Here is a 16,632-nt window from a genome sequence, read left to right on the forward strand (position 1 = left end):
CAAATACGTTCTGTCAAACTATAAAGAATTAATTATAGTCTGATTCAACTTGCAAGGATAGTATTAGATATAGATTCAAAAGTATGCATTCTTTTTTATTTTTCGATTGCAATGTGTTAATTTATTCTTATAGAATGAGTCTATCAAAGGCTACTTTAGCAAGCAATAATAAAGGAATATATAATCACCTATAAATACAAGAAACATTAAAATACTAACTCTGGGTGTGAATTCAGTTTGGTGCAGCAGGTGGAAAACAAAGACTGTAACATGTAAATATTTTCCACAAACAAAATTAAGATGTCATATAAAACATACCATATCTAAAGTTGTTCATGACATAATCTAAAATTCTGGTGGCTCACAAACCAAAGGACCTAGGTGAACATTGGAGACATATACTTGGCTCAGAATGGAAGATTCAGAGACACTGGCTATTAAACTGTAAGTTTTGGGGATCTAAATCATGAGAATGATGGAAACGCAGGGTTTTTTTTATAAATATGCATAGCTTATTGACCTCTGATTATTACAATTTGAGTAAAGTTTATGACAGGCTATGGAAAGACTCTAGAGATAAATTAAAATGGATAAAACTGTTTAAATGTGGGGGAGGCAGAGATTAGGGCTTCTTTTACAAAATCAACAACAACAAAAACAAGATTTTTTAAGGAACTATTCCTTATTAAAACAGCAGCCAAGTGAGCTGGTGCTCTGTCAATATCTTGCAAGGATATTATACTTTGTTTTCCTCCTTTTACTAAGATGGTACCAAACCATGTAAAGCTCCTTTATAGGACTCTAGGGAAACTCGAAGTGTTCAATTTAGAACCCCACTATCAGACAGACATCTACTGTACATTGCATTTCAAGTGATCAAGAAGAAAAATGTAGAATTTTAAAATAATGGTTGACTTTAGCTAACTCATGTTACAGCAGACTGTATTTAAAAGAGAGTGAATTTGTTTATTCTAAGGAAAGCTTGGCATTAAATGCACATATAACTTACAGGGCCTTTGAGCTCTCTGAACCAAGACATTACCTAACACAAAGACATTGCTCAGCCTCCCTTGGGCTGGCCTGTCAGAGGATTCCAAGGCCACGAGGACTCAATGTGCCCAGAGGGACGAACACTGGACTCAGGTTTATGGAATTGTTTTATTCAGATGACATGTCACCTTGGCTAAATTTTATCTTCTGTTTTTCACTTTAATATGTTTTTGTATTTGTGTTTGTGTTTTGAAATATATTGAAGAAGGAAGTTTCTTTTTTTTTTCTTTTGGTGTGATCTTGTGAAGATGATGTCTCTAAAATAAAACTAAGACATTTTTGTGAATATTAGGGAAACTTTGCCTATTTTTCATAATAGTTTTTCACTGGGGATTTAATAATGAGAGTGCTTTCCAATGATTATGTATGTAGCATGATATATTTGACACTGTGCTATTAATTTTGCAAATTTATTTAATTTCATAATTTCTAGTGAGTTATTATTAAATTATCCCCTACGGAAAAGTTGATAATTTGAGAGAAGAGAAAGATGATTCAACTCAAGAAAATAACATGACTTTAAAATATTTATGATAAAAATTAAATAATTACATATTTGTACTAGATTAACATACCTTGAATGAGAAAAGAAAAATAAGACAGTTATGCTAAACTTAAATGCACCTTGTCTAGAGAATATATATAGCCAATGGGCTAGGAACAAATGGCTTCTTATTAGATGCATAGACGAATAATTCAAACTGGAGGAGATTGTATGTAAAAATCTCATTTTTTTACCTATGTTATTGCTTGCATCATAAAACTTTTCCTACAGTATTTCCCAATTAATAAAATGATTAAAAACCCCTCTATTTCATTCTGTAGGGAAGCTGAGTATTTCTACAAACAAGAGGCATGTGGGGTGGTCACACAGGGAGAGTGTAGTCCCACATTATAAAATCTTTGTTGATACCACACACATCAAGAGGCCTTGTAGGCTTAGCAAACACGCAAGATTTCCCCAAAAAAGTAGGGCAGATAAAACAAGTTTAAAATTAGAAAACAAGAAAAGCTGCTTGGTTTGGCTTTTACTACATACATCTGGAAGATTGTTGTCATAGTTTGCTTTCTTTGATGAAGAACTGACCAAAACCCATTTGGGAAAGTGAAGCCTTATCTTAGTTTACAGCTCACTATCCCTTGAGAAGGGAAGCAGGGCAGGAACTCAAGGCAGAAAACTGAAGGCAGGAACTGAAGCAGGGGCCTTAGACAAATGCTGCTAACTTATGCCCCATGGTTCTCTTGCCTTGTTTTCTTACACAGCATAGAAACACCTGCCAAATAACCACACCTCCCACATAAGTCATTAATAAAATAAATATAGTGTTGTCTACGGTTCAATCTAGATAGCATTTTTTTTTCAACTTAGTCTGCAACTTTCCCTATGCCTCTTCACTTGTATTATTTGGACAAAATCTAGCCAATCCAGTAGCTTCTGTAGATGACTAGGCTTAATCTCACATCAAAAGGGGAGGGTATCTATACTTCTATTCAGCACATCCACAGATGGAGCAAAGCAGGAAGTAAGTGGGAAGTGAAATTAGTCAGCACTTAAACGTAAAATTTACAATTGGAACCTTTGCAGTAAGAGTCATTTCATTATTGCTGAAGAATACTTTACTGGGAAAGACGCAATGCTAACAAACTACAAAGCACAGAGGTTATTCATCTGAAGAAGAGAGTGATTGAAATGCACCTTCTATGTAAGTGTTCTATTTCAAAAGACAAAATGGAAATTGTGCTTTAAAAGATAGTGAGGTCAAATTTGAGTGTTAATACATGAAGGGGGAGAAGAAAAATTTGACTTTTTCATTTAAATAGACATATTGTATACCTCACCTTGTCTCTTTCACATTCATTGCTTCTTTTACAATATTTGCTGTTGCATATATATATATATATAGATATATGTGTGTGTGCATATATGTGTGTGTATCCCTGAATATAATATGTTCATTCTGCATAATGTTAACATCTAATCTGTTTTCTGAGACGACCATATGGTGTTGATTAACCAATTGGTACATCCTTCCCTGTAACTTTCAAGAAGACTTGACATAGTTAGAATGCATTTTTATATGCATATATGTACACATACATGCATAGAACATACATATGTGTCTATCACTACCATACAGAATACAGAAGGATTTTATTCTTACTTATTCAGAAGGTAACAAATATGTCATAAGTCATAGAAATGTTATGTTTTTGGTAAATTCAATGACACTTTTTTCTTCTAATCTTTCATTCATTTCTAGGTTTTAATTAAGTGAATGAACCAAGTGTTAAATATTTGTCTTTGATTTGTACTTTAGCCGTGTTTCAAACTTTATGAGACACCATTATTTTTTAAGCATTGTATAGTACAGCCTTTTAACATGTTTTATGATTCAGGAATTAATTAGACTTTCTCTATTTATGTTAATTGACTAATGAATTGACTAATTGCATAGACTACTTATTTGTATATTGTTTTGTGAAATGTCTGCAATGTTTACATTTCAGTCAATGCTGTTTTCCTTTTGAATTGCAAACTGATTGATATTTTTGAGGCTTGGAAGAAGCTCAATTTTCGAGTGTATTTAATAGACGTATCATCTAAGATGGCCAAATAGAGGGCTTCCTATCGGCATTGTTAAAGGACTGACAGTTGTCTAAATAGATTTACAAAAAGGCCAAGAACATGAGTAAACCCAGCAGGGAAATATAGATTTTTCTGTTGTTGAGAGAGTGGTTTTGGCAAAAGACTGGGCCAGACTTCGTTTGGTTGGCTGCCATTTCTGACACTCAAATGACTTATCCTTTGCCATCCAAGTTCCCCAGACTGTCACCACATTATAAGAACAAATATATTCTAGATGCCTCATGGCAATCGGTCACCCATTCTTGGATTTGACAAATTTAGTTTAATTGAGGCAGCCAGAAATTAGCTGCCTAAGGAGGTCCTTTTCCTCAAACAGAGGTAGCAAGTTTGATGGGCAAAGAGAAGGATGATCATAAAATGCATTTATTGCAGAAACTTGACTTATTCAGCACTGAAAATGGCATTTGTAGTCCTTATTTATTTAGGAACAAATGCCTTGGGGAAGTTGTGAGTTATGATCTCTGTAATCTGAAAACAGCCTACAGATGAGTTGATACAAAAAAGTATTCAAATGAGCTGGCAACAGTTACAAGCAAGAAGAGGTTACAGAGGAATTTATATTGCCAATTTCTTTTTGAGAGTTATCAAGAAATTCCAACACCAAAAGACACTAGTTTGGTTTTCAAGGGTGGAGTTTCAGAGACAATCAGTCTACAGCATGCTAATTGGAGATACTCTTTTGTAGCAACACCTGTGAAGGCATGGAATGGAAACAGGCTGGAAGAGGAAGGCAACCCCGTGAAAGCCTGGGTTGATTCTAGGCAGCACTGCTATGCAAATATTTTTATATTCTACCTTAAACTGGGCTTGGTTGTACACACACTGGTAGAAGCAGCCATTTGCAGTGGAAGAAAATCAATGAAAGAGCTGACATTTGAAGTATTTCCACCATACCTTAAGTCCTTTAAGTGGTACCTTGATGGTGAATCGATCAGTCCACCATAAGGAACTATTACTTGTTAAGAATATGACCAACAAGAGATAAGAAGAACCTTCTAGCTTCTTTCATGTTTAGGGATAATCTGGCCAGTGTTTTCTACTTGCTAAAGTCATGTTTCACTACTAACTACATGACATCTGCAGGGATTTTAGTCATTGACCCATTGACCACTAGTCAAATTTTTCCTTAGCCTATGTGTGGTGCTGAGAGCATGCTAACACTAATGCTTTTAAAGTCTTCATCAATGTTAAAGGCTGTGTTTGCAGTTCAGCCAGATATTTTTGATCTTCCTTTATTTGAAATGAAGTTCAGAACTTTGACAAGACAGTGCCCCAACTGTAGAATAGACCTGAAATAAAAATGAAACAACTTATGCTAAAATGATATGATTTATACAGAAAAACTTGCAATCCATTTCATTTTCTATAAAATGTCTAGGGGGCATGGCTCAGAAGTTAAGAGTGCTGGCTGCTCTTGTAGAAGAGCTGGGTTTGGTTCCTAGCACTCACAAATCTGTTCACAGCCACTCCTAAGACAAGTTCCAAAATGTACTCTTCAACGTCCATACATGAAGGACACATATATGCATGCAGACAAAACAAGAGTTTGCAGAAAAGAAAAGAAAAATTTTAAAGACAGACAATTTAGTGAAATATTGAAAATTAGCATGAATGCTAGATATAGAGGAAGTGTTTGATGCAAGGCTCTTGAGAACATTGCCCGATTTCTATCACTTGGTGGTACAAATCAAATAGTTACAAACAGCACCTTTCAATCAATAATACTTTCACACTAGGGCATCCATACTAAAATCTACTGGCTCAAAAGAGCTTTAAGCAAATTTGCCTTTCTACTTGTCAGTCCCTGCACCATTTTAACTAATCCTCAGTGGTCCATCATCCCATTGCTTTCCCATTTAGCCTCAGTGTTACAGGAAGATGATTTATCAGTGTGTCCAGAGACTCGTCTATTCAATATCCATCAATCGTTCCTTATAGTTTCTGGCATGTAGAAAATGATATATGCTTGCCTCCGTGGATGATACAGTTTAAACCCCAGTTCACATTTTCTCTTGTCTTAAGCTATTTCTTACAAAGTAGAAAGGCGATGTTAAAACACATGAATTCATGCCAACCCATTTCTGGGAAGACCTGAATCTTTAATTCAGAAAATGGCAACATTAATTTTAGGAAGATCTTGTTAGATCTTGTTATCCCAATCTGATATTGAATATTGCCTTCAGGAGAATGCATTCTCTGGCCATATAGAGAAGATAATTATGACTGTCATTTTTCCAATATGACAGCAGAAACCTCACTAAAAATGCTTGGAGACTTGTGTGTTGTGTTTAGAGTAAATCTTAATGCATGCAGGACATTAATAAACTGAGATGACTGCATGGCAATGAAGCATTGCTGCAGGTCTGCATTTCAGTTCCACTTTTCACAGCAGCTAGATGTGCAAAACTGGGTGAAATATTTCAGTTTTCTTGGCTCCATTTTTCATCTGTAAAATTACTGAGTTGAGAAACATGATCTCTCTGGACACTTCGAGTCAAAAATCTCACTGACTCTGTTTTCATGATTACCTATTATACATTTTTCAGTTGCTAAACTGGCAAGCAATGGGGTTTTGGAGATTTTTCTTTTTGGAAAGGTTTCAGCTCTATTTTGCAAATGCAGATGTTTGGTTGCATATAGGATTTCCCTGTTGTCTAATGATATATGACCTCAGCTGTCTTCAAGCACATTATCCATCTGCTAGCTTATGTTGACTCCAAAAAGATAACTTTAAAATGTCTTCTGGAGAGCAGTTGCATGGAATACGACATGTCATGAGACAAGCGAGTCATGACCCATTCAGTGTGGATGGAAAGGGTCAGGAACCCCAGGCGCTTAGTGATGTGGCGCAAATACCAAATGGCTGATCCAAAACAGCTCTATATATGGAGGTTTCTGTACCAGCACCAGAGAACACCAGGGAACACACAGCTGAGGAAAGCAGTAACTGCAGACTGTTTCTACCATGAGTCTCAAATAGATTAAGCCAGTTAATATTGGCTAATCCTGGTATGTGTTACTCTTTGAATACATAAAGAAGACTTGTCCTATTTCTCTGAAGATAAAACTATTTCAAACGCAGATGTTCTGTATTAAATAAGTCAGTGTATGACAAGTTTTTAGGAACAATACTCAACATGAGTAAGGATAGATAAGAACTTTGAAGAAACACTTACGGAATGGCAATATTACTACAGTCAGAGCTTAAGAATGATAAAGATAACAGAATTCCCTATGTAACATCTTCTCATTGAAGGGACAATGCAATACTTTGTTCAGTGTGAGGAATCCCCGAGAAGCATCCCCAGTAGCCAGAGCACAGAATATTCATAACTAAAGGTTTTCATTAAATGTTTTACTTCTTTAAGTTTCAGGAAACCTTCCACCTATAGCATAAGACGTCTTTGTGGCGCAGAAGGGTGGGTCTGGGAGGGGTCAAAGGTGGTGAACCAGAGTCAAAAACATTGTATGAAAAACATCTATTTTTAACTGAAAACAACCCTGCTTGATATTACTCATTTGATCTACATTTCTCTCATTACTAACAACGCTGCTTATATTTTTTGGCATCTATCAGTCATTTGTAATTCCTTAGAGATAAGTTTTGAAAAATCAAAAAAACTAAAGCTTCACTCTGCTAAGCCATTAGCTGAAACAATTTATTAACTGATGATAATAAAACATACTCACAGTATACATAGGGGAATATCACATCAGATGCTAAAACCATTTATGGGTGTTAATAAATTGAACATATCTAATGATAATATTTGCTACTTATTCAACATATACCCCAATAGTGAAAAGTGGGCAAGTAGGAACTTGTTGTAGTTTATACGATTCACTGATTGTCACCATAAATAGATGTTTGAATCCTGAAAGATCTTGCCTAATTATTGGATCACAACCGATAGCATCAAAAAGTGATGAAACATTCAGAGGTAAGTCATGGGATGTATATACAGACACAGGATCATTATCCTCTGTTGTTCTACTTCTCCGGAGACCATGGGACAAAAAGGCCCACCTTATGATGTGTTTATAGGAATCTGGTGCCTCCCCACAGGCTAACAAGAAATGGAGAGACCTAGCCATGGATGCAAACTTGTCAAGTCATGAGCCAAAATTAACATTTTGCATATTTAAGTTGTCTTTCTCAGCAATTTTTCTACAGCATAAGCAACTAGCACATTATGTTACACTTATTTTTTTTCATGTTTAATTTTTTAAAAACTTCTTTACAAATAGCTGTGACAGCCTATAAAATTAGGCTTAGCAATTTTTTATAGCTTAGGTTATGTAAATATATTGGCGCAGTGAAATTACTCTTGTTATTGAACACAACAAAGAAGGCCTATGACATGCTATTGTTTTCATGTCCCCAAGTTTATGAGTCAAGAAGTAGTAATGTTGTATGGATGTAGGGTGTGTAAGAGGTAGGAGTAGATGAAACCATAAGAGTGTGCCCTCTCAGAACATTAATGACTTCAGAAGAAGAGAAAGGGCCAAGCAGTGGTGGTGCATGTCTTTAATCCCAGCACTTGGGAGACAAAGGTAGGCAGATCTCTGAGTCTGAGGCCAGCCTGGTCTGGTTCCAGGACAGCAAAGGCTGTTACACAGAGAAACCCTCTCTCAAAAAATAAGAGAGAGAGAGAGAGAGAGAGAGAGAGAGAGAGAGAGAGAGAGAGATGGGGGAAGGGAGGGAGGGAGGGAGGGAGGGAGAAGTAAGAGGAGAAGGAGGAGCAGGAGGAAGGTATGAGCTATTATGCCTGCTCTGTATCAACACATGATATCATCCACCACATTATATTATTGTCAGAACTACCTCACCGGAATCCAAAGAGACTCCAATACCATACTTTTGAAATTCCTAGTCCTCAGGATCGTGTGTCAAAGAAAAATTTTATTCTTTAAACTATCCACTCAGGTACTTTGCTAGAGAAAAAGAGAACAAGCGCCAGCCAGAAGACACTGGATGCAGCACGGATCACCAATCTAGAAACCTGAGTTTCCTCCATGGACCCCATGAGGTAGAAGCAGAAAACAGAAATGCTACAAGTTGTTCTCTGAGATTCAAATGTACACTGTGGCATGTCCATGCAAACCTCACAAAAAAAACAACTGTTTTTGAAACAAAGGGAAACCAAACAAATTGAAGTGAGACAATGCGTGAAAGGTTTTGTGAGGATTAGCAACACAAGATAAAACGATAACAGGATTATCAACATGAGAAGTGTTTAGATAAAATGATAACAGGATTATCAACATGAGAAATGTGTAGATAAAATGATAACAAGGATGGTAAAATGGGTAACTTGGTCGAATGCTTTAACAAATTTGGTTATGAACTGAATATTTTTCAGGTGAAGGGTGTGATTTCGTGTTTATACGAGTAAAAGAATTAAGATGGAGAAATAATGAAGCTAGGATGATATTCTGTGTTTACTAGGGTTCAAAAGTTCAGTCATGTCAGAGGATCAAGTAGGAGAGGTAGAGGTATCAGGGTTGACTCTCAGCCAAAGAAGGAGTTAATGGTTAAATCCCCAGGATCAAGGGGGAAGAAATCGTAAGCTGTTTTATTTTTAAGGGACTAAAAGTCAGCTGTCTACCAATGCTTGTGTAGAGAGTCTATTTGCTTTGTTTCTAAATCTAAAATGTGGCCTTTTCCTTCCTGAAGTTAATTCATTCCCCAAATTACAGTTAACTGAAGTCTCTGATAAGGTGGCTCCCAGCTAATCAGGCTTTTATCTGTGTTGTTTCCTCACTGACAGATTAATTGCCTAAATTGCCTTTTTATTTTAAAGTAGTCCTGAGAAGGAAATTTAGCAATTAAAATGATTTAGACTGCTGCTTATGCAGCAGCTCAAATGACATTTGAGAGATAGTGGGGAAATTAATAAATGATTGTACAAAATAATGTACCAGAAATGTTTGTTGCTGTAATTAAAGCTATGTAACTTAGTGATCCAGGTCAGTTTTAGAAAGAGTCAACCAGTGGTGCTTTTTAAATACCTTTAAGAATCAATTGGGTCTCAATCAGTCATATTTCAATTTCAGATAGGGATTTGAATATTTAATCAACTGATTTTGAAGTAATATGTTATACACATCATTTTCATGAAGTTGATAAGTACCTTCTTGCAAGGATATCATGAGGGTTCATAAAATTTTAATTAACTCGAAACTCCAAATCACATTAAGAACAAATTTTCACTTTTTAATTAATAAAGAGAAAGTATCAATACTGATTTTTATTTTTCCACTAAGTACTTTTATAGAGTCACTAACAGAAATAACTAATAAAAAATAAAATATTAAGACTTTAATTATCAGAAAATTTATCTACAATTTATACTATTTGAAGAAACTAGATCATACTTACATACACTTGCTTGTTACTTCACAGAATAAAGCAATTGTTAGCCATACAAATATTACATTTCTTTTAAATTTGATTAATATATTTCTGTGCCATTAAATATCCATTTTCATAACTGCATATTTGTCTTATAGAGCTTAACATATGCTGATCATAATTTTCTAACTTTGTGTACTCAAAACAAAACACATCTTGTATATATTTACATAAGAATGACCCCAGTATTATTAGCTTTGGAACCAAATCACTGAAATTATGAATAAAAAGCAAATAAAACTTTTGGCCTGTGATGAACTTTCCTCTACAGAGGAAAGACAGGAAGGGCACACTTGATTCCCCAAAAGTTGCACTATGGCTTTTACACTTTAACCCACTTACCACTCTAGATGCCACCATGATTTTGTAAAGAAGGTTTTGATTTGCTCACGAGGTTATTTACATGCTGCCTCTGGCTACTTTGGGAAAGCTGTTCTACAGAAAAAATTTGTCTATGGTTATGCTACAGTTCTACCACCCCATAGTCTTTTAAATATCTGATTCTGCAGTTAATGATATAACAGTTTAAGCAATTTAAAAAGCAATAAATTATGATGCCAGTTTTAATTTACTTAACGACTGAGTTCGAACCTCTAAACGTACACATTGATGAAATAAGTCTCCTTTTCCTCTTGCTTGCCAAAGTTTCTAAGATCACATTTATTTGAATTTTTTACATATGGTTGCTGCTTCCAGAAGATTCTAAAATGTCCATTGGGCTACCAGTGTCTATTTTCAATCCCAGTCCTTCACTACCACTATTTTTGTAATTTTCTGCCACCAAATAATTGCCTTTGTCAAACCCTAAATGAAATCACCACTGTGTTCTCTTCGGTTGCCCCTGTGTGCTCATCACAGCATGGACAGATGGACCGTTCTCTTGCTTTCAGTTTGCAGCTGTTTGGAAGCAGGCTGCTCTCCATGTTCATGTGCAAAACACCATGCAGGGATGTGATTGTAGTGCTCTGAGGAGGTGATTCCTAAAATCAGGTGTTAGATTACCCTACGTATTTACGTATGATTTATTAAGATGTTCTCAAATGTATGTGATGTGATTGCTAGTAGTTTGCATTGGCATGAGAGGCATGTGGATGCTTGGTTTCTCTATGTAGCTCCGTGTGATCATTTGGTCGTAGGCATCATTATTTGAACCGTGAATGAAGTTAAACTTATCTAACAACCAGTCACCAGTGATGTTGATGGTCTCTCCTGGGACTTAGTGTTCATAAAAATCTTTTCTTTGGAGAAATTCCAACACAAAACTTTACTAATATTTACATTGCTTTTCTTACTGTTGCTCTTTCTATATATTAAGCACAAATTCTTTCTCAGACAGTAACTTGCTCTTTGGGTAACTTGCCTTAATAGTCATCTTTGAAATACAATAATTTTTATTTTGATTTTGGTGTCATGCTTTAAGAATCTATTGCCAAGCACATGACAAAAAAAATTACACCCCAGTTTTTCTAAAGATTTTCATAATTGCAGCTCTTGTAGTTGGGTCTCTAATGTATTTTGAGTTAATGATTGGAAATGTGATGTGTAATCACACATAATAAGGCAAATAGATATTAAATTAAAAATGGGGCTCACTTGCAATCCAGCAGGAAGAATTTTAAAAATACACTTGTGCTCTCAGACTATTGAAACAATGGACCACAAAATAAAAATTTCTTCAACATCTCATGCTGGAGGAAAACGGCTTAAGTTTTGAAGTTGATGCTAGTGAAAGCTGTTGATGGAAGTTTCTGTCCCGCCTGGTCCCACGGCTGCTTAGTCCCAAAGAAAAACACAGAAAATTGTATTAATTATAAACTGTTTGACCTATTAGTGCAGGCTTATTATTAGCTAGCTCTTACAACTTAAATTAACCAATAATTATATTAATTAAAATTAACCAATAACCATAACGAATAATATGTTTAGCCACTTGGCTTGATACCTCTTTTCAGTAAAGCATTCTCATCTCCCTTTTTCTGCATCTGACTGGTGACTGAGTCTCTGCCTTTCCTCTTCCCAGAATTCTTCTAGTCTGGTTGCTCACCTATACTTCCTACCTAGCTACTGACCAATCAGTGTTTTAGAAAACCAAGATGGGTGACAAATCTTTACAGCTCACAAAAGCATTATCCACAACAGAAAGCTAGAACCTTCATCCCCAAAGAGATTTCACACAGTGCTGGCATCTTCAGACCACTATTTAAGAGAGCCTGGAGTTGTGATAATGATAATGGACCATTTGTAAGGTAGCACAACACTTTGACAGACTAGGGCTGCTTAGCTATTAATGCCTCTTGCCTTGGATTTAAACCTAAACCTCACGTTATAATACCAACGACAGAGTTGAAAAGATACTTTACCCCTTCATTTTTTTCTTTTTCCAGCATGGTTGTATCAATAAATATCCTCCCTCTTTTTTGCACTATTTTGGGTCTGTTTTTTTCAGAGGGATATGGCATTGTTTATTCACATCAAGAAAACAAAGGTATAAAAATCGGTACTGTTTTAAGGACTAGAAACAAGATCATTGCAAAGGAAGTAGAGATGGGATTCAATAGGGAAGAATAACCACCATTGCCCAGAACACTGACAGTGGTTTTGAAATAATTATTGCATCTGAATACCAATTTCATATTAGAATACATTCTACATAGTATTTGTTGATTTTTGTAAACTTATGAATAAATAATTGTTTTACTAGAAAAGCAAACATTCTGGCACTAATTCAAATTATGTTAGACAGATAGCTTCTGGAATCTTAAGGAAAAACAATGTGATTTTTTGCAAATAAATTAAGCATATTTATTTTTAAAACCTCTGTCTTTTTAAGATGTATTAAAAGGATTAAATTCGGATGTTTGCTCTAATGAATGTTTTGACCACTATTTTTTATTACAGATTTTGGAAATTTTTCCTTAATCACAGGTATGCATGAGGAACTTGGTACAGACAACGTTACAATCAGGACAATATTAAAATGAGCATCAGGGAAGTTGCACATTGTCATTAGAAATGTATGACTGAACTCACTACAAATAAGACTATTAATCCATAAGTTTTCAATTGTTCAAATGAAATAAAAATACTACCTAAAATGTTTACATGATAAGCTTAACAAAATGAGAAAATAAATGATTCAAAGAGGGACTTTCTGTAAAATAAAAGGCAAATATGAAGGAAGATGTATATTTCTAGGTTCATCTTTTTTTCTTTTATTTTCCTTTTTTTTTTTTTTTGGTTTTTCAAGACATGGTTTATCGGTGTAACAACCCTGGCTATCCTGGAACTAGCTTTTATACAGTAGGCTGGCCTCGAACACACAGAGATCCGCCTGCTTCTGCCTCCTGAGCACTGGGAATAAAAGCATGCACCACCACCACCTGGCTTGTAGGATCGTCTTAAATGGTTAGTCACATATTATTATACTTTGGCAAAAATAATCTAGTGGGTTAATAGAAGGTTAATTATAGAGAATGAGTCGCTGTTAATATAATTATTAATATGGGTAAAGGTATGGAATATATTTTGTTAATAATAACTGTGCATTTTTATTTACACTCAGAGAAAATAGGTTTTATAAAATGCTTCGAGTCTAATTTAATTCCTTCTAGAAGGAATTAAACTACTAAAATCTACATGTATTTGAAAATAAAACATACTTCTAGTAATCTAAATATATGCAATAAAAATGTTAATAGAAAATTATGTTCAAATCCAAGAGTCAGTAAGCCATGAGTGATTTCAGCTCATACAACTTCATGTGAAATTATACCAGTTATATTTCACTGTTATCATTTAAAAGCAGTCTCTATAAGTTATGGTATCTGAAGAGCATGATTGGACATAAAACTGAAAGTTCTCGAAGCTGTATGATGCAAAGAACATTTCAGCAATTCAGTTCAGTTTCATAAGACAAGCTTTCAAAATTGCAAAGGTCCTTTGAGGTAGGTAATATTTTATGATGAATAATGGAAACCAGTTTTTCCTACTGCTCTAGATTTGAAGGGAGTTTTCAGATAGGATAATTTTTCACAACCAGTCTTAATTCAGAACACAATGACACAATTCTTTAACTGTGAGAACTTCTACAGAGAGCAGGATGTCTCCCAGAATGCTTTGCTCCTATCACAAATATTCTAGCTGGACTGGAACAAACTCAGATTAGAGATATTATGAAACATGTCTATTTTCAGAGAGAAAATGTGATCTTTGAACCCATGTGTGTGTGTGTGTGTGTGTGTGTGTGTGTGTGTGTACTTTGTGTAAGAATGAAAATTACACACCCCGTTACATACTATCTATATATCAGCTCCTCCCCGAACCACATCCATCCAGCACATCTATATTATGGGGTACCTTACTTGGTTTTGCTTTGAATTTTACACATTTCTCATATGGGAGATAATTCATTCGATTTTGTTGAGTGCTTGTGTGCATTTTATTAGCAGGTTGCATTTTGCCTGGACAGAGAAGAGAGGGGATCTAACATGTTTCAATTCTTGAAAATGTCATCTTTCAGAAAGTTTAAAAACTCATTCTTCCTCTTTGGAACAACTCATGGCAATTCATTTGTTCTCACAGTTCTCTCCATACCCCACCCAGGCCTTCTGTAACTCATCTTAAAACAAATTTGATTCTTCACTGCTTTGGCAATGCACACGCTACATCCCATTCCCTGACTCTTGAGTTACTTGAACCATCTTCACCTGGCCCAGTGCAAGGTTGGGATGGAACTAACTCTTAAAGCTTTGCCCAAAGGAAATTATTCCTATCAAGATATTTCAACTTATCCTGTTGTTATTTCAGGGTTTGACACATTGTATCTACCTGGGATAATATATTCAATCCATGTAAAGGGGAAAAAAGCCACCTTTCCTACAAATCCTGCCTACACCCTGTATGGCTGTCTCTCAAACAGATGCACAAGGAAGAACTCGAGCTTCATTATTCCTAATACATAAAAAATAATTGCAATTGGGTTTTACTACAGATGATGGTAGGCACAGAAATATTCAGGCAGGAACGGATTACCATGGAAACTATTGAGCATTTTCTTTGTAAGGAGATAAAAAACAAATTAAGCAATTTAATTTGTATATCATTGTTTGCTAACGTTTGTGTTTCCTATGGCTGAAAAACAAAGAGAATCATCTAATTCAGATTGGGAGGCCAGCTCTATTGGTGGCTTACTTCACATAAGCTAAATACAGAAACCTTTGCATGAGCTAATATTTTTAACTTTCTTGATGTACAAGTCACAGCCTTTGAATTCCACCAATAATAACTTATTGAAAAATTTGAGGGCATCAAATTCAGAAGATCTTGTAGCACAGTGAGTGACTCGTTGCTTCACTGAGATTACCAGATAACTTTTCCTTTGTTTATTTGTTCATTTTTTTAAATATACTTCCCCTACTCACTTCCAGAGCCTCCAGAAAAACCTATAGCAAAAGAGAGAAGGAAAAAGCATAAGGAAATGCTGCAATAGGACCGTAGGAAAAAAAGGAGAGCGAGAGTGGGGGAGAGGAGAGCATTAGGAGGAGGTCACAAATGAAAGGCACACAAGGGGGAATTAAATTTGGAGTCAAAAAGTTAAATTTAATGCCCCTTACAATATTTGACAAATGGAGAAAATGATAGCACACTCTTGGAATTAACACTTACAGTTGAAGTGTCCCATTTTGACACAATTTATAAATAACTTCTTAGGAAAAGGGCTTTTAAAAATAAAATTCTCAGGGCATCTGGTATATTCAGATGCTTCCAATGAGAGTTTCTCAGAGGTTGAAAATGGCAAAGGACATTGTGACTTATGTGATTCTTAAAACTATAAATGACAAAAACCAAAGTAAGATTGTTAAAGCTGAGTTACATATTTAGTGATTAGTGATTACAGTCACCCAACTGATACACTGAATTCATTAAAATACACCTCAATTATGAATAACCTTAGCTGGATTTTCATATCAAAAATCTCAGTTATGCTCTTTTGAGGATTAGGAATCTCCCTGGGGCTTGAGGTTGTTTCATATGTTTCTATGGAATGGAGGTTCCCTGCAATGGTAGGACAATTCCTTGCTTTTAGTCAATGAATGATAAAAGTATATAAAAGCAGACACCTTTAATTTTAAGAACAATAGCTTACTTAACACCTTAAAACACCAAGTGTCACTGTGGGCCATTTTAGAAGACAATGTATTTGAAAATGTGCTCTTTGGGAGGGGTGATCCTGTTCCTTTAGAATATGACCTTAACTATGTGGAAAACTCGAGTGTTTTCATACAGAATCTGTCATACCACAAATTTTGTTCTTGGCTACAAATATAATGTCAAAAAAGGAATTACACACCTGCTCATGGGCACGCATACACACAAATTCAATTATTTTCATGTGTCTGTCAAAGCAGAGAGTGGAGAAAAATACACAGTGTGACATTTTAAGATGCAAAAATTAAAAATTTGTTAATATTTATAGCAGGTAATAGGGATATATTACAAAACTTAAAGAAATATTAGAGAA

Source organism: Microtus pennsylvanicus, chromosome 9 (assembly GCF_037038515.1).
Source record: "Microtus pennsylvanicus isolate mMicPen1 chromosome 9, mMicPen1.hap1, whole genome shotgun sequence".
In the NCBI taxonomy this organism is placed as follows: Eukaryota; Metazoa; Chordata; class Mammalia; order Rodentia; family Cricetidae; genus Microtus; species Microtus pennsylvanicus.